The sequence below is a fragment of the Haliotis rubra genome, unplaced genomic scaffold, assembly GCF_003918875.1.
Source record: "Haliotis rubra isolate DU_JTF1 unplaced genomic scaffold, ASM391887v1 Scf562, whole genome shotgun sequence".
Classification (NCBI taxonomy): Eukaryota; Metazoa; Mollusca; class Gastropoda; order Lepetellida; family Haliotidae; genus Haliotis; species Haliotis rubra.
The window spans coordinates 579329-605080 of record NW_025767260.1 but is presented as its reverse complement, the minus strand read 5'-3'; the positions used below and the strand labels follow the sequence as shown (position 1 = coordinate 605080).

Sequence of the window (25752 nt, the reverse complement as noted above, 5' to 3'; positions counted from 1 at the left end):
TCACCACTGGACTTCAGTGATTTAGTGAAAATAAAAGAGTACATTATATATATGTCCCAGACGGGGAGGTCTCAGGGCATTCGTGCCAGTCTGGATACGGGATTACATATGTGATATAGAGAAATAATAATTGTCATTGTTTGCCAATGCCTTGTATACCAAGTTTTCTAAACCATATCGCGTGAGGCAATGCTTACATTTAGTCAGCATTCTGAAATTGTGCTTGTGTTTCAGGTTTAGGAGCATCATTCAACCTGGCTGTAGCTGACAATGAGACTTCTGCAGACATACATGATAATACTTGTTGTTTGTCCTCTGGTTGTCCTGGCAAGAAGGAGGCGAGTTACATTCATGAATTTCCCAGCAACAAAATCAAAGAGTGCTTCTGTGACAATCCAGCCAGCCAGGAGCAGGATCGAATGCTCTGTGATCTGCCTGAATGACCCGAAATGTCTGTCAGCCTCCTTCTGCAAAACAGTAGATGGTTTCACCTGTCAACTGAGCGGGTCGTACGTGAATGGGAGCTCTTCTGGACTCACAGTTGATAGTGCCTGTACCCAGACTGCAGTTGTGAGTTGTTCTCTGATTATGATGATGTTAGGTGAAATAGCGTGTGTGTGATCCTCTGGGTGCATTTTGGAATAACTGATCCATATTGTTTTGAAAATGTTTGAATACTTTACAGATCTATGCTTTATCTAGGTCTAAACACTAATGATGCCCAATGTCAGCCTACAACGACACTGTGTTCATATTTAAACTGTCATGCAAAGGCGGTCCCCATTTTGCTGTACGGTAATTAAATGTGAGGAATGGGTGACATGAAAGTCACAAGAGCCTTACACACTTGCTTGTCAATATATCGTAACAGTAGAAACGATGAGCTGTTGCATGAGCGTTTAATAAAACTTAAGAATAAGTGTGATTTGTCCAGATTACTTGATGCACTACATTCCAAGAAATTTTATTATGGTAACACTAGATGGGCATCAAACAAATACCATGTTTTATATATCTGCAAAACCCATGATGTTTGCAGTCAAGAATATTCTCTTTCAGTTTTTAAATTTCAAATGTAGTTCTAAGATGTGTCATCATTCATTGATCAATAATCTATCCTTACTTATTATGATTTTTATTACTTGTATTTCCAGGTATATCCATGTGAAAATGGAGGAACATTCATTCTAGAGAATAGGACATGTTCCTGTGTGGAAGGATTCGATGGTGATTACTGTCAAAGGCGCTACAGAGGTAAGTTCCCAAGTATCTTGATATTGTCGGCTGATTATGTGACATTTTGACATGGCAGTCACATGATGGGGACAGGCGATTCATTAAAATATCGTTGCACAAAAATCATTGCAAAAGTAATCAGGAAGTTCATATTCCTGTAAGGTGTCAAGGCCTCATCTTAAAGACCAATTACAAATATAAAAAAATTCCTACCCTTGCCAGTTGATGTATCTAAAATGCTAATCATCTGAGATCTGCATCACTTCAACATAACTGAAGAATTAGGTTTACACGACGTTGTTACAGGAATTTTGTTCAAAGCGTCGTTGAACACATTTCGCTTACTCGCCCTAGCTCTTCAACTCAATTACAAAGTCAAAACCTGTGTATTGTACAACCATATATTTTTCCTTTCATCTCAGAATGCTCAGACACACCACGTCAGAATAAAGTCTACTCTCTTCAACCACTGAACTCTGATTATATCTTCGAATACCTTTGCGGGCCCCCGAATAAGTACACAACTTATGTGACGACTTACTCGTTTACCTTCAACGGAAATTTTACAAGGACATGGGAGACAATGAAACGAGGCCTTCCACTTTACACTGGTACTCACTTTTACTTTCTCGGCCTTGAAAATCTACACCAGTTAACCAAGCATGGTTCGTATGACTTATTTGTATATGTGTGGGTGTTTGGTGTTAACAACGGCTTACTATTGTACAAGAATTTCCGAGTGGACTCTGAATCAGAGGGCTATGCGTGTCACTGGGATTACTTTCAACAAAACACGACTGGTACCCTCAGTGATCAGTATCTGGATGGTTTTGGTGGTGCTGGTGATGTCACCAAGAACTTAAATGGATCACGTTTCGCTACCTATGACAACGACATCAATGGCTGTGCAAGCTCCAAAGGATCTGGATGGTGGTATAATCCCATCGGGTGCACTTCCCTGTTGTTTGAACCAAATGGATTGCATTGGCCAGTTAATCGAACAGGAACAATTGAAATTGAGAAAGTGCATCTAGTTCAAATACGCCTAGAGAGGGCTTACTGGTATGTGGATGATGACCTTGTCCTTTGATTAATCAGTATTTACAGATCTGAATGGTTGTTCTTTACTACAGGCACTGCCAATATTTGTAACTTTATTCACAATAAGCTGAAACTGATATGAACAAATTGTGTGCGCACACTGTGTACTTGTTCAAGAGTCTCTAAATTTATTTTCCCTTTTGCCAACGTAACATGTCTGTCGGTTTATATTTTCATCTATACTTTTATCCTAGATACTATCTTTTATCCCATCTATATAACTACACGCGAGATGATTGGCGTGCCAGTCTACCTATGCATAGTCTTTTTCCGATACCATCTGGATGCCCAAGCACAATTTCATCTTCCAATACTGGTTTCCAGAGGAAATATCGTTTTCGTAAGTTTTGAACTAATTGCTGATTGGTCAATATTTTCGGACTACCTTCATCTCCCTTAACTGTAAACAGATTGACCACCGCAATTATTTTTGTTCATGATTTGTTCTAACGGCATACAAATTTACTTAAAATACCGCCATGAAATGGTGAAACTTAAAGCAATAAATGTTAGCACTACTTTAATGTAGTCACGCTTTCCCTCTTCCATCACTGTATACGCATGTCTTTAAATGAATTTGTTTCAGGTAACGTTTTATTTTTAACTTCTCTTGAACGACAAATTAAGTATGCTATTGGATAATAAATTTCACACTCGTGGGTTTTTTTATATCTAACATATCTCCACCCGTTGATAATAGTGAGTTGCTGCACGCAAGACATGACAAGATTGATTGTGGCGAAGAACCAGATGATCAAAAACTTTTATAATCAACATCAGTATACTTCTTCTCAGCACATGTGCCTACTGCCGTATGCATGTAACATACCCATTAACACAACTGAACTAACAGACACATTACAACTGCATAACACAACTCATCTTCATATCTAGTATTCCTGTCAACACAATACTCGAAATATTGAATAAAGCCTAGTATCTAACCATATTTCGTTCTTTCTAATCCTTCCCCAAGGACCAGGGATATAATGCGTCTGCAGAATCACAATGGTAACTGTAGGAGCGGCCACGTTGCGCCCCCGTGTCAGTAGAGAATGGGAACTTGGTGTACTGTTTAGTTAATGCATCATATCACTGTTTAGTTCATTCAGTCATAACACTGAGCGCTAGTTGTTCAGCTAAGTACATCGAGAAGTTGAAACAAGAAGTGTTACCAAACTAAGGGAATATTAGACGCTAAGTGATGAAAACATATAGTTTGCCAGGAGTGCTTTGCCACATGGTGTTAGAAACATCATGTTTCAGTTTGGATATATAGAACACTTTATTCTCTCTGAGGGTCCATTCTAGATTGTTTGGCCCATGACGGACTGGGAACCTGTGAATGAATGGATGCATAAAACGCAGTTGCTCCTGCGAGCCGTTTTATAGGGACACGGGTATTATTTCGACAGGCTTAACAACCTAAATACATCAAAGCTAGTTGCTTCAAGCCCCGGCACTTATGAGGAGCCCAGGGGCCCAGATGTATAATGGGTCCTGAGTATTCCATTGCTGGTCGTAAATGGGGCAGCCTGTTTACGTGGGTTGCGTTCCTGTGATGGTGGTCTTTCCATCCAGCATGACCATGTTGCCATCGAGACTGCAGGGCATGTGTATGGTTTGAAGCGAGTGTCAGACCAAACGTTCAGGAAATGTCTAGGTGAGGTGGGAATTAGACAACTAAGGCAGTAGAGCAACACTGTACAGACATGGATCAGTGACGAGCTTGTCACTAAGGCTGAGAGTGATTACAACGTCACCAACGTCAAAGTGAAAGTTTTAAAACCTAACCATGTTAGGCTGTTCGATTGATTCTGTGGTGGAGGTGGGCTGGTACGGGAGACATGTCACTGTTGCCTTCTTCCACAATTCAAACGTCATTGCCAAAACATTGCCTTCAGAAACATTTATTCTTTATTTGTATCTGTCTGACAGAAATTCACGTAGATTTCACAGTGTCTAACATGGATTGATTATATAGCAGCAGTGTCGCTGAAAATAAATTGCTTGTCATTGTGTCTTTTCAGATCTTTTTGTCAGTGTATATATAATTGTTTTCACAACCAACAACTTCAGTAAATAGCCAACGAACATATACACCGTGTTGTTGACGCATGTCGCACATCTTAAACTTATTTAATTACATTCCTTCATATCACAGGTCGACAACATGAACAAAGTCACTAAATTTAAGATTTTGAGTTCTTGTTTGTTTTCACAAATAACTAAGTGAATATAAACGTTGAATTTAAGAATCTTAAGATAGTTCTAGCAACATTTCTTAATCAGTAACAACAGTCTAACAGGGGACATTTGTATATTTATCATTGGCCAGTCACAGAAATATAACATTACCTTTGATGTGCATAATTATTAGGGTAAATATTTGGCATTAAAAATTAATTTGCAAATCCAGTAACACAAAGTGACCGGTATGAATCACATAATCTGAAACTTTTGAAGCAACGTCAAGTTTTAGTTTGCCTGCGGACACACATCACCAGCAGCAACACTACTTTCAGTAATTCTACCCTGGCAAATATTTCGCAAATATATTTCAGTAAGTATTCTATTTCTTGTTACCTTACTTTTCACGGGGATGACTTCATTCGAAGTATTGTTACTATTTACCTGACACAAAACCAAAGCGACATTTAATCTGACCTGAGTAAGTCAAGAAGGGACGACTGATCAGGTCATCAGTGCTCGGTCAGACCAGCAGCCAGCAGCCCACAGTAGTCTTTATCATCAGATAAGAAAACACTATTGCACAAACTGCAAAGACGAACTTAGACTCGTAGCTTTTGAGTTATCAGGCGAAGCACATACATTGAGCTATACTAGGGAACAATCTCCTGTTTGGAAGAAATGTTTTAAAATTGACTTTGATTCAGGTGGTGCGTAATTAATGACCAGATGTATACATGCGATAATCAATTGGAACTTGAAATGTGTCTGATATTCGAGCAACTTCTTTGAGTTGCACTGATAAGTTGGTGAGATGAACAACGGAGACAGTTCTAATGATATACAGCTTCTGGATATATGCAATTTTCCCGTGTAGATGTAGATTCCGGTATCAAGCAAGATGCATCTACCGAAACGTCGTATATATTGTAATAGAGAGCTTGTATATCCCTATAACCACCCCCCCCCCTCGTTTGTATTCGAGTGATCATCAACATGATGCCTAATCATGGACTGGAACTGTCTTTATTCTGATGAAATGTTCTAAAAAATATAGGTAATATTACTCATGCTGCGTTGATCACTATGTACTCACTGTGCTGAGGTGATTTCGCTGTAATGTGGCTGATTGTCGTTTTTTACAACCTTAACACACGGTTGACCACTGTCTGATGTCAGATCTGCTTCACATTATAGACTCGAGATATCATCAGGCAGTGATCCCAAAGTACAACATCCTCATTCTAGTCATCTCCTTTTCGATCGTCCTTGCTAAAAGAAGGCGTGTATCATTCATAAATTGCAAATCAACAAGGTCAAGCTTTAGCATTAAATCGAAGTAGGATCAGGTGCTCAGTGACCTGTCTGAATGATCCGCAGTGTCTGTCAGCCTCCTCCTGCAAGACAGGTGATGGCTACTGCCATCTGTCAATACGTGGATAGCGGCTGCTCTGGACTTTCCTCAGATGGTGACTGTACCCTTTCTGCAGTTGTGAGTTGATGATGGTTAATGATGCCCTCTGTGTATTTGCGATGATCATTTCGTTACAGCATACATCTGTGACTCGGTTGCAACTCAGATACAGATTCTTTCCTGGGCGGCTTCACTGATATTGAGTCAAGAAACAATGAATGAGTTTTGTTATGCCTTTCGACCATCATAAGTTTGTAATGGTATGCTATATCGCTGGGATCATGCAAAGGAAGCTGGACACCGTAAACATATACTTAATGCTTAGATAAAATGGAAAATGCATCCACTCAGTAAACCGCTGGTCATTATGACCCCGAAACATCACTTACGTGACCTCATTTACTGCATTTGATTAGACAGATTGTCAGAAGGTTCTCATTCAACGTATGGTTTAGATTTCTCCTCGAGTGGTCCCACTGGATACATTGAGGACTTGAAACATGAAAGCAGCTACTATGTCAAAAACAGTTGTCCACTTTCAAATATCGTTCAACATTATTGAACCCATCTGCATGTGACATTTCTGCATTTGATACAAACAAGGGACAGGTTGTCTTAATTTTTCTGAGTTGAGTTGAGTTGAGTTGGGTTTTGCGTCACATTGGCATTATTCCAGGCATATAGTGACGAGAACAAGTTTGCATTATTTTTTGTGACAAAGCCTGAATTCAAATGTAACTTTACAGCTTAATGGTAAGACACAAACATTGACTTGTCAAAACATGTATAGCTCTGCATATCACTGAATGTACCCTCGGCGGTTTGAGATATTCTTTAGAGTCAAAACATTAAATATACATCTGTGCATAAAATAAGCACCACCCTTTATTTTTACAAATGAATTTTGTCTGAAATGAAATTCTAAACTCTTCCTAAAAAATAACCATAATAATTTGATAGAGCAAGCATTTAACATTTCAAAAACCAAAAACCATTTTAATTATGTTAATTGCATATATTTAAAACAGGTGTTTTTCTGTCCTAAAACAAGTTACCATTTTGACAGGTGAAAGTAATAATTGATTGTTGTGTGGCCTATAAATTCGTTATTTATTGTGAATGGATGAAAGTTTGTAAACTAAGATTTAGGAAAAGTTACAGTCTAACTAAAAAAAATAACTTTTTTAAATGCAGTAAAAGTTGCTTAACAAACAAACCAGATTTTAGCTGTAATTATCAGTATCCGACAAGGAGAAGTGTTTATTCATTAAACTAAACTCAAAATCATAAAAAAATTATTCCAAAATCTTTTGAGTTTTTGTCATATAGCAACCTGAAACAGGTCTGAATCTTTGACGTTCGGGTTCTTCCTGATTATGCATAATTAACGCTTACTTGATGTGTGAAAGTCATCTTGGTATATAACAGAATTGTGTAGTTTGAGCAGGAGAGGAATAGTTATTTTGGGTAAAAATTCAGTCCCATCATATTTTCATCAACATATTCTTTCATGAAGAATAGAAAAGGTTATGATATTTGTAAAACTGTCAGTGGATAACGCTTCTTTAACTACAGGTTGATTAAATTGATGGCTATACCCTAACTTTTTTTGTAGCATCACATCTTATTTTCAAAATAGGGTGGTGCTTAATTAATGCACAGGTTTATTTCAACAGTCATCCTGCATTGATCGGTCTACCAACATTACCATTATGAAATCCGGTCCCATACTTGCCTCTTTTTAAGACTGCATCCCATCTAGTTATATCTAAACATTGAAGACGTGTACCCTCTAGGGCAAAACAGATCCTATCATTGGATTCAGCTGTTGAGCAAGAAATGGCATATGGATGAAACAAACTCAGGAAAGATAAAACTATTGCTCACTCAAACACTTTTATACCAATTGCGTAGATCGAAGATCATGACGTTAATCAGTGGATTGTCTGGTCCGGACTAGATTAGTTACAGACTGCCACCATAAAGCTGTAATAATGTCGTCACCTGACTGAAAACCTGCCGCGCGGTGTTAAGCAACAAAGAAGCGAACACATATATTTATCAAAATTGTGGCACCAATTTGAATATTCATTTTCCCTTGATTTATTCAAGGTCTGTCAGCACGTAAGTATTGCATATTTTTCAGCACGTAAGTATTAGACGTCAACTGCAGAGAATAACCATTTTTCCACGTGAAACCGTGGTAATCATATTGAAACACACTTCTTACGGTCTGTGTGTTGTTTCACGCCGCACTAGTCCAGCTATATGGTGGTACACTAATAAAGAACAATGTATCAGTTTTACATTGAGTACATATCCCAAACATTACCATAGGGGCATTCGTCTCCGTTATTAACGCTGCTGTCCTTGTTGATATTTTTAATATAACATGGGGCAAGCTACAGCAATATTAAACAGTTCACTCAACGATTTCGGTATGCATAAAAGTTGAAATGCAGCAAGTGGTAAATAATGGGTTGTCTTAATTGGAACAGCTGTTTTTTTCAACTGACAGTTGGCATGAATGTTTCTTCTGGCGAAGAGTTCTTCTTCAGTTCAAGTGAGTGCGTGAGTTAAAAGTAGGATGGAGTTGAATGAGTTTTCGGCCGCTTTTAACAATAATCCAGCAACGACATAAACGATGACACCGTAAGTGGGCCTTGACGTTGTCCCAATATGGGGTATCGAAACCGTACAAATGTGCGAAAGCTGCAAGCAGTAGGCTAACCCACCGCCACTACCAGAGGTGTAGCATGAAGTATGTAAGGTATTTCATGCTAAATTACGTGCTTGGAACATGCCATGAGACAGCTGTCCCAATATGTTAACCATCAACATCTGCAAACTGAATTATTTTGGCTACATTTTGATAGCTACAACAATGAGTATGCTAATACTAGGTCCATACAGTTGCTTGAGAAGTACATCTCAAATCAAGAAACAATAATATCATCAATCCATCATGCAAAAGAAGAGAATGAATGTTGTGTTACGCTCCACAGTCAGTTACCCGTGAAGATCCGGGTTAGAATATTGATCTTCAGTAACCCCTTGCTGTAAGAGACGACTAACGGGATCGGGTGGTCAGGCTCGCTGAATTGGTTGACATGTGTCATCGGTTCCAAATTACGCAGATCGATGCTCATGCTGTGGGTCACTGGATTGTCTGGTCCAGACTCGATTATTTACAGACCGCCACCATATATACACAGTAAAAAAAGTGTTGCACCCCCATATTAAAACTCTGGTTACGTTGGCATATCTAAAACACACGAATAGGTTGTTGATGATAACCATTCTACTAGGATTTGGTGTTGAAGTCATTAATGTTTTCGTAGTGAAAACGATCTCCAAAACGTAGCAACCTGCACTAGAATAGCATGCTTCATGATTTTTGCAAATTGCAGTATGCTCATGTGATGAATCTCGCCTATAAAAATTGTTCTTCTGGCCGTTGAATCCATTGTAACGCAGCATGCCGGGTGCGAGAATAGCAGATGCAGTCAAGTGGCAGATTGTTGGACTCCATAGGGCTGGTCTTTCCTTCAAGGAGATTGGCAGAAGAACCGGGCGTCATTACTCCACAATAAGCCGCCTGGTGAGAAAACATGCGCATACTAATGATGTAAAGAATCGCAGACCTTCAGGCAGACCACGTACAACCACAGTCAGGGATGACAGAGCATTGCTACGGCTGGTAAGGCGGCAACCCTTTGCTTCAAGTGCAGCCCTGAAACGCCAATGGCTTCCTCATCGTCAGATCAGCCACCAAACAGTGAGGAATCGACTCGAGGCCGCTTGATTGAGGTCCAGAAGAGTCATCAAGCGCCCCCAACTCACAGAGAACCACAAGAGGTTACGTCTAGCCTGGTGTAGACAAAGACAAGGGTGGAACTTGAGGTCTTGGAGAAGAGTCCACTGGTCAGACGAGAGCAGATTTCTTCTGCATGTTGTGGATGGCAGAGTCAGAGTTTGGAGGCGTCCGGGTACAGCTTATGCACCTAGGAACATCATGCCAACGGTACCATATGGAGGTGGATCGGTTATGGTATGGGGTTGCTTCTCATTTGACTGTAAGCTGGATCTAGTGACCATAAGAGGCACTTTAACGGGCGATCGCTACATTCAGGAAGTGTTTGATCCAGTTGTTGTGCCCCATTTTGACAATCATCCACTTACAACAAGGCCAATATTCATGGATGATAATGCTCGGCCACATCGTTCACGAGCTGTGACCCAGGTCATCCAGAACAATGCACTGACTCACCTCCCATGGCCAGCAATGAGTCCAGATCTCAATCCCCTGGAACACATATGGGACATTTTGGGCCGTCTGATACAACGCAGGGATCCTCCTCCACAGAACGTGCGGGAACTGGAAGCAGCATTGCATGATGAGTGGCAGCAGCTGCCCATAGAGCGATTTCGACGTCTGGTGAGGGGTATGAGACAACGACTGGAAGCTGTTATCCAAGTACTGGGTGGAAGTTCACGATATTGACTGTTTGTGTTTGTCCACACTCTGTATGTCAGTTTCAGCCTAAGAGAAGTTTTGTTTCGACATTAAATTTCCATTCTCTGCCATACTTAAAACCGTCTCGTTTTCCTTGAATTTGAACGCAATACTTAAGGGCAAGATCCTTACATACCATGAGGTCAGGGGATACCCCATCTCAGTTCATTTTATAGGCACAAGACTGGTTTGTTGGTGTATGCACCATCCAGGTTCTAATTCTCATTCTGTTATCGTTCAGTTACGCCAAAAACATCATACCCCGGAAAAAAGATAGGGGGTGCAACACTTTTTTTACTGTGTATAGCTGGAATATTGCTGAGTGCGGCGTACAACAAAACTTACTCATTCACTCACTCGCTCCACACACAGTCAGTCAGCATGATCTGGTTTGGTGGTATGCAATCTATTGCTGATACCGTATTTGTGTATGTTCTGTCCCTGTGTTGAAAACGTATCGAATGTCCAGGCTCCCTGTAAATACTGGAGGTGGTACACGCTGTCTCAGATGACGATCAAACTGATTCCTGGGATGTTCAGTGGGGTTCATGTCAGGAGAACGCGCTAGCGAAGTCAATACCTTGACGTTAACTTTGTGCAGGTATTCTCGAACAGTTCTGGCGGCTTGACGACGTTCACTGCCCTGCAGCAAAATGACTCCGACTTCTTTTGGCTGTTGTCGAGTAAAAAGGCACAACAACTCTCACTGTCTCGCTGGGCATTCAGATTTCCTCAGATTGTCTTGTTGGCCCCAAATACCGCCCCATACCATGACGCCTCAATCAAACGGATTAACGTCTTGAACGCAGTTTGGCGCTCTCCTCTACGTCAAAGAACGTGACATCCGTCATCGTTTCTGAACAGACTGCACCAACTGTAATCTGTAAAGAGTACTTTCTCCCAGTGACGTCGTTGCCACCGACGTACAGTTTGTGAAAAGTGAAGTCTGCGTTGATGGTGTAGACGGCGGGTCAAGGCATTTCAACGGAATGGATGCCATACCAAGTTGTCGAAGAATGCTCACCTGCTGATGGCGTGTCCTAGTGACGTCGCCTTCGCGAATCTGTTCCGGGGGTGGATCTGCCAGATGTAGCGGTCTTCGGCGATGTCGTGACTCTTAGACTTCCCGAGCTTGGGCTTTCTTAGTTCTGGCCTGTTTTCTGGTAGCTGTTTACCAATGTGTTAATGCTGCTGTTGAAGGTTCCGATAAGCTGACGTTGTAAACCCCCAATTTCGGCCATACCGATAGTCTTCTCTTGTTGAATATTTATGGGGTTTTTTTGTTTTAAGTATTAGGCTCAGTCTTGAAAATATTTGTGCGTTTGAACAACTACAGAACAAGATATCAAGAGAGGTTGACTGGTCATGTTTTTGTTGACATTTAACTTCATCTAAAATTACGACCTTCACTTTCATTACTTTTTAAGTTTGATTTGATCATTTGCGGCGGTGGATTATGTCACCTTAGTCACAATTGCTTGTTCTGTTTGTTTTTTGGGGTTAGTGTATGATTGCTCTACCCAACAGGGCGGTGGGGTAGCCCAGTGGTTAAAGCGTTCACTCGTCACGCCGAAGGCCCGGGTTCGATTCCCCACATGGGCACATTGTGTGAAGCCCATTTCTGGTGTCCTCCGACGTGATATTGCACGTGCATTGGGACTATTCGGACAGTTGCGTTCTTATCGGGACCATGTTGCGTTTGGGCGAATGTTTCCTGCTGGGGTTCAAACCTGTACCAGAGTGTACTTTCTTCTGCCCGATAGTTTTTTGCCCTGTGTTCGAGCTTTCAAACTCAAGGCCATGTGCAATGATGTCTCAAGGGTTAATGCGTTTCCTCGCCACCTCGTATGGGCTCTAAATTGCCGTTCCACACATGATGCAAAAGTAACTATTTCGTGTTGTGTATCATATCCAAACTGTACTCAATGTTTATATTCAATAAGACAGAAATATTGCCTATGTCATGTCAAGTCTTAACTTACCCACTAAATGTAACATGTAAATTGACACATGTCGTATGCGAATTGTGTAGATGCTCATGCTGTTGATGACTGGATTGTCTGGTCCAGGCTCAATTATTTACGGACCGTCATATAGCTGAACAGTCCCTAGTATTGACGACCTATAGCCTGTTTGTATATTGTAATGTCTTCGTAAATCAAATAGTTTTAGACTTCACTGCTAGTTTTAGACACCATCTGTGGTACTCTACTTATTTTACAGTCCTTCGATGACTAATTATTTGACAACATATCTCTTGTGTAAGCAAAACCTTTCTCGTCACTATATGGCTGAAATATTGCCGAGGTGACGTTAGATTTTAACTCACTCACTCACTATATAGCTGGATTATTCTGATGATCGCATTTAACAACAAAGAAACACACAAGTAATACTCACAGATTGAGATGCCACTCGAAGAACCCACTCAGTCATCTCAATAACGTAGAACGCAACGTTAAACATCATCCCGCCATTTATGTTTCTCCATGATTTATGACTGATCTACATGCAAAACGCAGACTGGATACTGATTTACCAGTGTCAAACACTATCCGGAGTGTTTCAACACTTTCAACATTGCACAATGCCGTATATAAGTTGGGCCCAAAGGTACATCATAACATCTGTTACGTCATGCCACAACATTTGAAAGTCCTCACTCACTCAATATATGAATATGTCCGCTCTGTACTTGCCAAAAGATAACCTTGGGTTGTTCAAAATAGTTCATAATTGTATATCAACTGTTTAATATAGGTCATAAATGTAGTCCAAGTCACACACACATTGTCACCGACTTATTTAAAATGTCTGCTAAATAAAAAGATTGGATGATCTTTTTTATGAATGTTGGTGCCGCAATATCTGCTCCAAGAAATTTGTGAACATATTTTAAAAGATTATCTAGTAAATTGACCGCAGGACTTCAGTGCATAATACTAACATAAATATTTAGGCTTACAGGAACGTAGATGTATATAAGTTTTTGTTGAAGAGTACAAAACCTTATTCAAGAACGAGGTCATCGTTTATATACCAGTGAACTGGCATTATGCCTGTAATCACGGTCCTTATGTGTTCAATGGTAAAAATCCCATTTCGGTTTGTTGGCCAAGATATTCCACTTGGTTCGATAATTAAAATGGTGCATCCAATTGGGTTGTACCACCATGAAGCGTTCTTGGCATGGGCGCAGCCATTAATGTCTTTGTCATGTGTTCCAAACCGTTGTCCATTTAAATTTTTGGTGGTGTCACCCGCACCTCCGAATCCATCCAGATAGTCATCGAACTCAGTTTCAAAGGTGTCCCAGTACAAAGCGTAGCCTTCTGATTCCGAGGCGACTCTGAAGTTTCTGTACCACACCTTTCCATAAGGTTTACTCTTCGGATAAAACCTCAGAAACATATCATACCTTCCCTGTTTAGTTAGCTGGTGCATCCTTTCTAAGCCAATGACAAAGTATCCCGTAGGAGGAACAGCTGGTAGAATACCGTGTTTCGCATCCTGCCATGATGGATCAAGGGTCATGTTAAGATTCCAGAAGAAAATAGCCAGTACAGTGTAGTTGATAGTAGGAGTACAACACATCCATTGAAAGCTCTTTGGAGACCCGATTGGTTGGATGGTGTATATCTGGTTTTCGAGCGACGTCTCCATGCAGTCTGAAGAGAAAACAGGACACATTATGCTGGCTGCTTTTTACGACATTAATTGATCAATGTTGCAATACGAACGCTGTGTCCTATCTGCTCATAGGATAAGATTAACAGTGTACATTTGTAGCCACCGAATGAAATCCTTGATAGTGCAAGGCCTAGGCTTAGATGTACACGATACGTGATTGCATATGACTGATCGTTTTGATACTATGTTCCAAGTGTAATATACTGTACCAGTTGTAAACTTTGTTACTTGCAGAATACAATTGTTGATTAGTTACCGTTTCTTTGCTGTTGTTTTGGTTTTACGCCATGTCCTTTTATTGACTGATTCCAATCAAATACTGCATTATTTCAACTGGGGAATCAACACATGATAGTGGGTACAGCATATTTGTGAGGAAGAAACCAGTAGGAGAAGTGGGTACAATCCTGCTCTAAACAATACATGTATTTACACTGTGCGTCCACTCCTATAAATGTTATGGGGGAGAACTATGATTCGAACCTACGATAATAATTTTTCATGAGACAAATCTCTGGAACTTAGACGAGTGAGTGAGTGTGTTAAGATTTTAAGTCACATCGGCAATATTTCAGCCATATCGTGACTATAAACAAGTTGTGAATTCACCATACATACATATAAATTTTAAAAAAACTGCCGCCGAAGGACAGTAAAACCAGCTAGACCATCACAGATATATACTTAAAACTAGTAATTAATTCTAAAATACTTTAACTATAGAGGACGATACAATATAAAAACAGGCTATCGTATCGATCGCCAACAACTGAAGGTAGATCACCATACTAGGGTCCATCGGGACTTACAGAGCCTTTGCTACCTGCATGGACTCTAGTTAGATTTACACCATCCCTTCAGCCGCTGGCGATTGTAGGAAAAGTTAAGCCGAATTTTAAAGGAACCCATGTATGGTGTCCTTAACCGCATTGCTGGCGATCTGTAGACCAATTGTTATGTAGTATCGTTGACAAATAGTCAGTTTCATATGTTTTATGACCAGTTTTACAATCAACCTGCGATGTAATGTTTGGTTTTGAGTATGTCCTTCGATGATAGTTTTTGGGCCTACCATACAATTGTATAACTTGATAAAGTCACAACGAGGTTACAATAATGCCAACCTGACATAAATTAAGCTCACTCATTATTGTCAAAGGTTTCCTTAAACGTATCTCTATGAGCACTTTTATTTGCGTTTTGTCTGACAATAACATATGAGCATTATGTAATATGCGTCTGTTTACAAAAGCACTGAAACACATAATTTCTGGTTTGGGGTGTGGACTTAAAAATTGTAGTTTTGACAATTGTAGGAAACCATTTCACGAAACGCTTACTGGAGTATTTCCGAAAAATAGTACTGGGATGAGCGCACAGGTGAATGCTAGTTACGCGTCGAAAGAGGGAACCACAATGCCCTGCATAAAAAGCTGCCAAATTAGAGTATCTTCTTTGTAAAAATCCCCGAATTTGCCACACGGCAACATTGCCGATCATGGCAACAATTAGGTAAACGTCTGAATGCTATCCCAGAATTGGAGAGACTCCACAGTGATTAGGTTACCCTATTTACTTGCTTCTTACGAAAACAATATCACTGAAGGTACATACCTCGGGCGAGCCTATGACAGTAATCACCATGAAAACCTTTCACACAGTGACAGGTCCTGTTCTCAGGATTGAACGTTCCCCCATTCTCACAAGGATTCACCTATGGAAGAGAAGGGGTCCAAACCAATTACTGTAAAACACTGTGTTGGAAAAGGGAAATATTATTTAGATCATCAGAATTGGTTCTAAAGTACTCATTCATCCCCCTTGTTACAAAAGAATCATAAACATGATTGCTAAGTCATTTTCTGACTTGAACATGCTTAACAAATCTGTCATTGAAGGGCGGTATCTCAACCGATACTCTTAAGATTTTCTTTATTTCAAAACCAGTTATTATTACGGAAGAACACAAAATAAATATGGGTCATAGATTCAGTAAGGGATGGAGTCAATCCTCCCTGGGTGCATGCAGGTGGTGATCCCAGATATGATGGTAGTACACTGGTTATAATAATGAGAGTTCATTATACGTCCGTATTTGTCTCATGCTCATATCTTGTATAGGTTATGGGACTGCTGAGGTTAATTTGAGTTCAAGCTCTCACTCACGAGGGACCAGTTTATTTAACACCTGACACTACGTCCGAAAAAAACAAAGGATGATAACTCACAACTACTGTTTGAGCACAGCCACCAGACGTCGCAAGTCCAGAACAGCTTCCATCAGCATAATACCTACTTAGCAGACAGAGGTACCCATCACTGGTCTTGCAGTAGGAGGCGGACAGACACTCCCGGTTATTTAGGCATATGACCGAACACTCTATCCTGCTCCGTGCTGGTTTGGTCATCATGAGCCCACTGTTAGATTTTGAAGATGGACAATTCTTGAATGGTACACGTCGTCTCTTAGCGACAGTGACAAATGTAGAAAAAGCAAGTATCAAAATGCACGCCACGATGAACTTCATTCTGTTTCAAGTGGATAGATGTTGTTACCCTGCAGACAGAAATTGCAAACTCTTAGCATCATTCAGCAACTTCCAGATGAAGACTGTGTACAACACGTAGATTGCACACCTTTTGTTATATTTCGATCCAGGAATCAGAATCAACAACACGTCACTGCTGCTTGCATAAGTCTTAACATCATTTCATCTCACCGACCTCTGTCATCTACTCTATGGCAGATGCTAAGCTGGAGTTAGACCTCATTCTCACTCAGCTACAAATATCTGAAACAAGTGGTCGGTATGTCGACGTGAATGTAATCAAGAACACAATATGACACTCAAAGATCTATTTACACCTTCTGATCCAAGGACGATGACAAGTTAATAGCACTTCCTCAAAACAACACGAATAATAGATCATTCTGTATTCCCTCGCTATCTGAACAGCTGTGACTTTTATTCGACATCACCATTGTAAAAGTCTTCTTTTAAGACTCCAAAAGCTTCTCCTCTCATCCTCGATATTTTAGAACTTTAACTGATGTTTCTATCAGTCGTGTTATGCAGTCCTTTGCTGGTTGTCAGTTGCCAAGTAATGTAGGCATAGCAGGTACCTCTTAAGCCGATACTGCAGCAAAGGCGGCTCTTGAAAGTCGAATACCCTTTCCGGTGATTTCAAACCAACCAATAAATATAAAACCAGATTCTTAAACCAAATAAACTTCACCCATTGAAGACAACATTTTGTGATAATTACGTGGGTTGTCAGTCAATACAAGAACGTCGCAAAATGACTAGGAAACGGTTGTCCACCTGTGAGACACAAAGCTTCTTTTTTTTTTTTTGCACTGTGTACAACCAACGTGATGACGTAATCCCCGCTTAGGTGCAGATGTATTTAACACTTCGACTCTAAATATAGTCATATAAAATGTGTCTTCCGATACTAACAGCTCAAATGGACATTATTTGATTACTGAAGAAAACAATTACTCTAGTCAGAACTTCTCTTACCTGTTCCGGACCCGAGCGCGCTCAGAAGGATTGCCTCATGTAAGAAATTCTACACGTTCTTTTGATTTGGCCTTGGCAGAATTCGATTGATTAAAACGTTTGCAGTATCGGGAGGTCAACTTACACGGTAACGACGAGGCATATAGTAGTTGCTACAACAAATTGCAAGTCGTGATACTACTTTCTAAATATTATCGTCACGAAGTACATATCGTGTACAGTTGTCTGAAGACATTTCAACCCAAACTTTAGAAGAAGGCAATTGCAAATATAGTAAAACATTAACTATGTATGCCCTCCACTTAGAAATATTTCACAATGAAATGACGGTATTGCAAACAGCTCACATTGTTCAGTGTAAAATATACTGAGAGAAAAAAATAAGGGAACGCATAAAATTTCAGATTTTTATCATGTCAAACATAAGACTTGAGTCACTGTTTTCAGTTTCGATGCCAGGCAATGGGTGCGATCCTTTATTATTTTCCTTCAGTTTAGTTCAACGTCATTGATAAACTTTCGGTTTCTGTCACTTCATATTCAATTATTTTTTCGAGCCGACGTACATCAACAATGTGAAGCTGACGAATGATGTACTTCTTGCAAATGTTTAAATACATTGTTTGGTATCAAAATATTATAACGACACGAACAACGTCACTTTAATTTAGGTGGGGAGGTCTAGTTTACTTTCACAAATTGCTCACTGATTGTAGACTATGTTGGAACGAAAATATTGAGACAGTCTTAATAATATTTGTTGATTAGCAACATCTTGAGAGATTTTTTTCTTTTGTCATTAGCTACTAACAGAAATACACCATACTTCCATTCAAATATCTGTCGAGTAGGTGTTATGTCCAGACTTCACGGGGTAATGATGTAACTTCAAAAAACCATTTGCCAATGTGGAAGGACATAGGTAGAAAACCTTTATCAACTTTATTTTATTAGTGTGTAAACAGTCATAATTACTTTAGTGTTCACTCCGAAAAACACCTCACCAGCAATGCCACGTGTAGCATGGATAGAAAATAATCAAAATAAGAAAACATACTCGAAATGTTTTCGAAGGAAAGCCCACTTACCGAGAACCAACGAGACAGCGTGTCGAGACTTTAAAACTGTATGCCATGAACGAACGAAAAAGAATCGACATTACCAAAATATAACGTAACAACAAGCAAATCGAAATTTCGCCAATTATATAGAAATAAATCGAAATAACGAGAAACTTCGGTTAAAAACATAATTTATGCAACAAAATTGGTATCATTATTGTCGACTGAAAAATCCTGTAATCTGCACTATAGGTGAGTGAAGGGTTTGTACAGTCGATGCGAAGTACATGTATGTAGAGTGATGTGGTCAAAGAAATAAAGTCCAAGATATTTTGGTTTGTTAACAAGTTGTCGTGTTATCTCTATTCTTATCCTCCCCCCCCATCATATGTCATTAACGATACTATGTGTTAACAAGTTGTAATAACCTCTTGACTTGGGCTAGAGACTTCTGTTGACCTCTAGTAGTGTGTGAAAATCTATTTCGTGTGAAAATCAAGTCAATGTGACCACCGAATAGTGTTGCTATAATAGCCGCAGAAATTAAAGGTTACAGAAGAAAGAATACGCAATGCTGTTTTATTAAACAAAACTAGCCACAAATGCTACGATTAAAGATAGTTGTCGATCAAAATTTACTTTGAATGTTTCGGGACTAACATACCCTCTCAGGGGGGACAATACTTTTACAACCATCTAACCCCATTTGAGGATACAGCCACTAACAATTGCTCAGGTATTAATGTAATCTACAAATTATAATTCCATTGATCTAATTTTTAAAAAAACATGTTTTCACAATGTTTCTGACAAGGATTGGCTATTGTCTGGTAAATAGAGAATACTACACGAAGTCTCATTACATACGAATTATGCGAAACGAGTGTCCTTCCTATGGTATCTGACCAAGCGAAAGGAAAGTCACGAGACCCAGTGTGGCATTTTATTTATTACCCACTTCTTACATGCATTAAACTGACAAAATAGCGTATTTTTGGTATTGTTATGGTTTCAAACCGAAACCGGTTTCATAAAGAGGTTGCGGAAGAAAGTTGTTCTGTAGTACACTTTTGTATGACGTCACACTGTAATGAGGTCACTACGCCTTGCTCGTCTGTCCCCTTGGTAACAGACGTCACGATGCATGTCAGTTGTCATCGCTTCGTACAGCCTCCTACATTAAACTACTCCGTAGCACCCCGTTTCTTAGTTTGCAGTTGCTTCCATCGGCTAACCTCACTGGTGGAAACTTTGCGTTTATGTTTTTTCGACGCATATAATGTATCAGTTAGACTAATAAAACAGCGATACGGCAACGTTCGCAATGTTTACATTCCCACAATGCATCACTCCCCTGCGCGGCAAGCCAGCATAGTACCGCTGCCACAGGCCAGAAAAATGTGACGATTCGTCACATCTTGCAATGTCCATTCAATATAATGTACAGATTTCTTTTACTATTTTATTTTTGACGAGTGTACACATCTAACTAATCATCTTTAATAGAATTGTTTAGTTTCACAGAGAAAATATCCAAAAAACATGTGACACTATTTCGATTTGCGTAGCGATCTATTGTTTACATAGGTTGTACGGCTCCACGTGCTGTCATCGAAGCTGATAAGGAGCAAACAATGCAGCCAGTTTGATATCTAAATATGTACTGTCATAGACCTAACTGAAGAAGAATATATATGTAACAATGTAAAACGTTATGAAGAGAGCACCGAAAAGCTTTCGTGAGTCCAGTCTCTTCTTATTATGAATATGCGCGTTTGTTTACAAGCAAGAGAAAAGTCCGGTCACGTGATATGCAAATTAGCCTGTGGCAGTGATGTTATGTTAGTCATCGCTGTGCCGGAGTGTGACAATGCATATAAGTTTTAAAATGAATGAATTCACGTGTTTGTTATGAATGAAAAAGTAGTTCCGTCAATACATGACCTATCTGAGAGGTCATCGGTTATCCAATCAAATCGTTAGAATCTCAGGTCAAGTCGTTACGACACACTCGTGTGACGTACGACATTAGTATACAACTACCCTTACGTTGATCACGTGGGTAATAATGATGGTTATCTGGAATTATAAGGCCAAAGTTTCACAGTATATCTTGTTCAATAGATGAACATACCAAAATGAGAAAGACATGGTACTTTATGACAACATCTCCATTATTACTATTAAGCGACGTTTCGATACAGATTCCAGTACCGTTGTCATAGTTGATTGTTATATCTGCCTTTTAATCAGCACACAAACTCACTATGCAGAAGGAACGTTTATGCTCTGTTCTTGAGCTTAACAGAACCTCGGGTTGATGACATCTTCTTTGAGAGGCATTTAGAAGTTGGAGCAGGAAAGAAGGATAACAATATATGGATGAATTACTTCTTTATTGCAATGAGAGTGACGTTTGATGTTGGTTCTAACACCTTTTTGTTGAAATTGTTTGATTGTTTTTTGTATGTCAACCGCTTAATATAGGTCATGAATGTAGTCTTCGCACGACACATTGTCACTAACGTATTACAAATGTTTGTCACATGTAAAGATTCTAGGATCATTTTGGGGTAAAATAGGGGTTTTCACAGAAATATCTTCTCCGCGCAAATTGTGAACATTTTGTTACATCTGAACGTATATGCATCGTGTTGTTGTTTTTTTCGCTAAAGAACACGAAACCTTATTCAAGAACAAGGTCATCGTTTAAATACCAATGAACTGGCATTATGCCTGTATTCACAAACCAAATGTATTCAATGTTAACAATACCGGATCGGTTCGTTGGCCAAGACATTCCATTTGGTTCCAAAACTAATATTGTACATCCAGTTGGGTTATACCACCATGAAGCGTTCTTGGCATGGGCACAGCCATTAGTGTCTTTGTCATGAGTTCCAAATCGTTGTCCATTCAAATTTTTGGTGGTGTCACCCGCACCTCCAAATCCATCCAGATAGTCATCGACCTCTGTTTCAAAGGTGTCCCAGTACAAAGCGTAGCCTTCTGATTCCGGGGCGATTCTGAAGTTTCTGTACCACACCTTTCCAGACGGATTACTAGCGGGGTGGAAACTAAGAAACATATCATACCTTCCCTGTTTAGTTAACTGGTGCATCCTTTCCAAACCAATGAAAATGCATCCTGTAGGAGGAATAGTTGGTAGAATACCATGCTTCGCATCCTGCCATGATTGATTAAAGTTCATGGTAAAAGCCTTGTAGAGCAGAGCCAATAAAGTGTAGTTATTAGCAGGGGTAAGACACAACCATTGAAAGCTCTGTGGAGACCCGATCGGTTGGATGGTGTATATTTGGTTTTCGAGCGATGTCTCCATACAGTCTGCAGTGAAAATAGGACACATTATCGTACAGTGCTGACTATTTTGGATTGTTTGTTTTGTTGTTGTTTTTTGTGTCTTGTGGTTTGTTTGTTTTGTTGTAGTTGTTTTGATGTGTTGTTTTTTGGTGTTTCACACAAAGCTTAAAGTTTGCTAAACAACCAGTTACGTCCAGTATGCTCACCGGATTAACGTGAAGCACAGCCGAGGTTTTGCTCGATAACATCTGACAGCTCAATGGTGTTTATGGGTAGTGAGGTAGCCTGGTAGTTGAAGCGTTCGCTCGTAACGCCGTGGGTTCGATTCCCTACATGAGTGCAATGTGTTAATCAAATTACTGGTGTCTCCCGTGATATTGCTGGAATATTGCAAAAAGCGGCGTGAAACTAAACCCACTCACTCAACAGTGTTAAGTGACATCGTAGTTCATGCTATTCGTGTTCTCACAATCTTCCAACTGTAATACACCGTCGGGGACCATGGTCTGCTCTATATTTTGACCGAGTTCCTGAATAAACTACAACCCTCCTCGGATGCAGGAGAGCAGTGCCCCGTTTCACTAAGCTCTCGTAAGCCTGAGATCTCGCAACTTTCCGTGTAGCATTCCTACCTCCTATACTGTAACATAGACTTACGGCAGTTGTAGTGCTACGGTAGCTTTGTGAAACTTGGAATAGCATTGAAATCAGTGCATACTCTGCCTATACTTTAAATGTGACCATTGTTGCCGTGAGATGTATATTACAGCGTGAAGGCTTTAACCACTAGAAATAACAATGCGAATTAATGAGTGAGCACGAACAACATAATAGCCGTATCATCTGTTCTGGTAAGAAGCTGATTACAGTTTTCTGTGAACACAGAATGAAAGTGAAGACCCTCAGGTCCATTCAAAACTTAAAATGATTTCTCACATTTTATCTTATATCAGACATCCTAATCTTAAAGAATTAAGAAAATAGAAAAAATATGTTGACCAGTATAAATATGCCAAAATTCAGTCACGAGATTTAGACAACAATGGTCTAAACTATGACGAGGATTGCATAAATTTGGGGGGTTTAATTCCCTATGAAATGAGCACACTGCCAGTGTCTGCGGCAACACCTACTTACCACAACGTCATCCTAAGAACTGGTTTAGATTTACATTTCTTGTTCATGCTAAATACAAGTTGTCATAATCAGTACCAAGCATGTATGAGTGTCTTGTACGGTGGCCTAGTGGTTAACACACAAGACTGGAAATCCAAAGTGCTAGGGTTCAAATCCAGCTTAATGACAAAAACTTTTGCAAATTTAATCAGTAATTTTATAGCCTCACTTTCATTATTGATGATCACATGACCAAACCCTTGCCCAAAATCTTCATGCAAAGTCTGATTCACTGTGCTATCCACATGGTCACTTGGCTGTCTGCAAACCTCTCTGTATGGCAACTCAAATGTGAGTATTCTTAATCATATATTGTGTACTTTACGACATTTGAATAGCATATGCTGTAGGAATTATCATTTGGAATATTTTGACCATTATTATTGTGTAGTTTGATAGAAAGCTGTCATTCAAGCACGTTATTGAAATGCATTGTCGGACAATCTTCAAACGTTCTACCTAACAATTTTGAAATGCTTCATTTGATAATCTTGCAATCCTATATTTGAAAGTTCATAAAAGTTATAGTTAAATGCTCTAATTAATGTATTATCTAAAAGAATCATTTTGCTTCTTTTAGTTTCTTAAACCTCATCGATGGACCGAGTCATGTCAACAATAATTAGCCAATGATTTGTCAACGACTACCGAAAACACTTTAATAAATCCCTGTCGATGGGAGTTTTGGAGTTGTGTTCATGCATCTACATTTCCATAATATGCCTTTAAGACCATTTATTGTGAAAGAAATGAGAACGATATGTTATTTGCCTCTGTGAGCAGCTGTCAGATTAGAGTAAGATTATCCACATGTTACCAAGCGCCAACTTTGTCAACTTCTCACAACGTTTGGTCAACGCCTGTATGATCACAAGAGTGTGTGTGTGGGGCTTTGCAAGCCGACTGCCTAATACTGAGGGCAATTGGGCGTATAACATGTCAACACCATCACTTTAAGGTACATACCTCGAGCGTGCCTATGACAGTAATCACCATGGAACCCTTTAACACAGTGACAGGTCCTGTTATGAGGATTGAATGTCCCCCCATTCTCACATGGATCAACCTATGAAAGAAATAGACAAACGTAATAAATGTTGGAAGGAGCGAAATACCTTATTTAGCTCACCTGATGGTGTACCTGCATTTCAGTCATCATGTTTAGCACCAAGAGCATATAACAAACTGTATGATTACTAGAAATACATATGTGTTAAACCAATTACCATTTACAACAGGAAACTTATACTCGATAATAGTATAGTCGTATGTGAGATACTCGAGATAGCTCTTTCAGGCAGGAAGTACAATATACATTCAGCTGATTATCGGCCAAAGGCGGACGATACCTGCATAGAACTAGTAATTGACATCGTGGCTGTTCCGTTGACTGATGTGAAATAGAAGTACATAGTAACCCCCTTCGACAGGTAAAGTATGATCACACTAATGTGTTGTTGAGACCACTCTCTTGAGTGTAGAATATATGCATGTATTACATTGCGGCTTAATAAGTGAACAACTGGCCAACTGCAACATTAGCCATTAGAAGAAAGGTGTAAGCCCTCCTGGGGTCCATGCAGGTGCCCCCTTGTTCCCAGTATGACGAGTGTACAGATCTTCTGTCAGTGCGCCTTCATAATACTTACATACTGGTCCCGTGACTATTTATTTCGTTGAAGCAAAGGTACTGCCGACTTTGCATTTTCACTCACGAGGGATCAGTTTATTTAACACCTGATACTACATCAGAAAAACAAAGGATGATAACTCACAACTACTGTTTGAGTACAGCCAACAGACGTCGCCGTCCACAACAGCTTCCTTCAGCATAGAACCTGCTCAGCTGACAGATGTAGCCATCACTTGTCTTGCAGTAGGAGGCGGACAGACAGTCCCGGTTATTTAGGCAGATTACAGAACACTCTATCCTGCTCCGTACTTGTTTGGTCATCATGACTCCACTGTTAGATTTTGAAGAGGGGCAATTCCTGAATGGCACACGTCTTCTCTTTGCGACAGCGACAAAAATACAAAAAGCGAGTGTCAGCAAGCACGCCATGAGGAACTTCATTCTGTTTTAGACAGGTTATTGCTGTTACCCTGCAGACAAGAATTACAAACGCTTAACATCATTCCGCAACTTCAAGATGAAAGGCAAGAGGCAGATTGCACTCTTCTGACTGGATTTCTCTCAAGGAAATATATTTCAACCACGCCTAGCAGCTTGCATAAATCTTAATATCAGATCATCTCACTGACCTTTCGCCGTCCTCCCTGGCAGATGGTTAAGCTAGGCTTACACCATATTCTCAACTAGATGTAATCAAAAACAAAATAAATTTCTCTTAAGATCTATTCACACCTTCGGCCCAAAGGACGATTATGGCAAAGCAATATTACTGGATCCACAACTGCTCCCTTGAAGAATCGCAAATAATAGGTCAATCTGAAGCCTTGAGGACCTTTATTTCATAACACCACTTTAAAATATCGTCTTGCCTCCTGCAGCTAAGACAGCTC

At 39.8% G+C, this 25752-nt stretch overlaps 2 long non-coding RNA genes across 2 annotated transcripts; one reads left to right on the top strand and one right to left on the bottom strand.

Annotated features, from left to right (window-relative positions):
- Nucleotides 1-1198: 1198 nt before the first annotated feature.
- LOC124254073 lies at nucleotides 1199-22733 on the top strand. The gene is made up of 3 exons (XR_006892377.1): nucleotides 1199-1211; nucleotides 8510-8512; nucleotides 22620-22733. It is a non-coding gene; the product is annotated as an uncharacterized LOC124254073 (long non-coding RNA).
- On the bottom strand, nucleotides 1933-21336 carry LOC124254074. The gene is made up of 3 exons (XR_006892378.1): nucleotides 21325-21336; nucleotides 8172-8174; nucleotides 1933-2016 (listed from the first exon to the last, which is right to left on the bottom strand). It is a non-coding gene; the product is annotated as an uncharacterized LOC124254074 (long non-coding RNA).
- Nucleotides 22734-25752: the final 3019 nt, after the last annotated feature.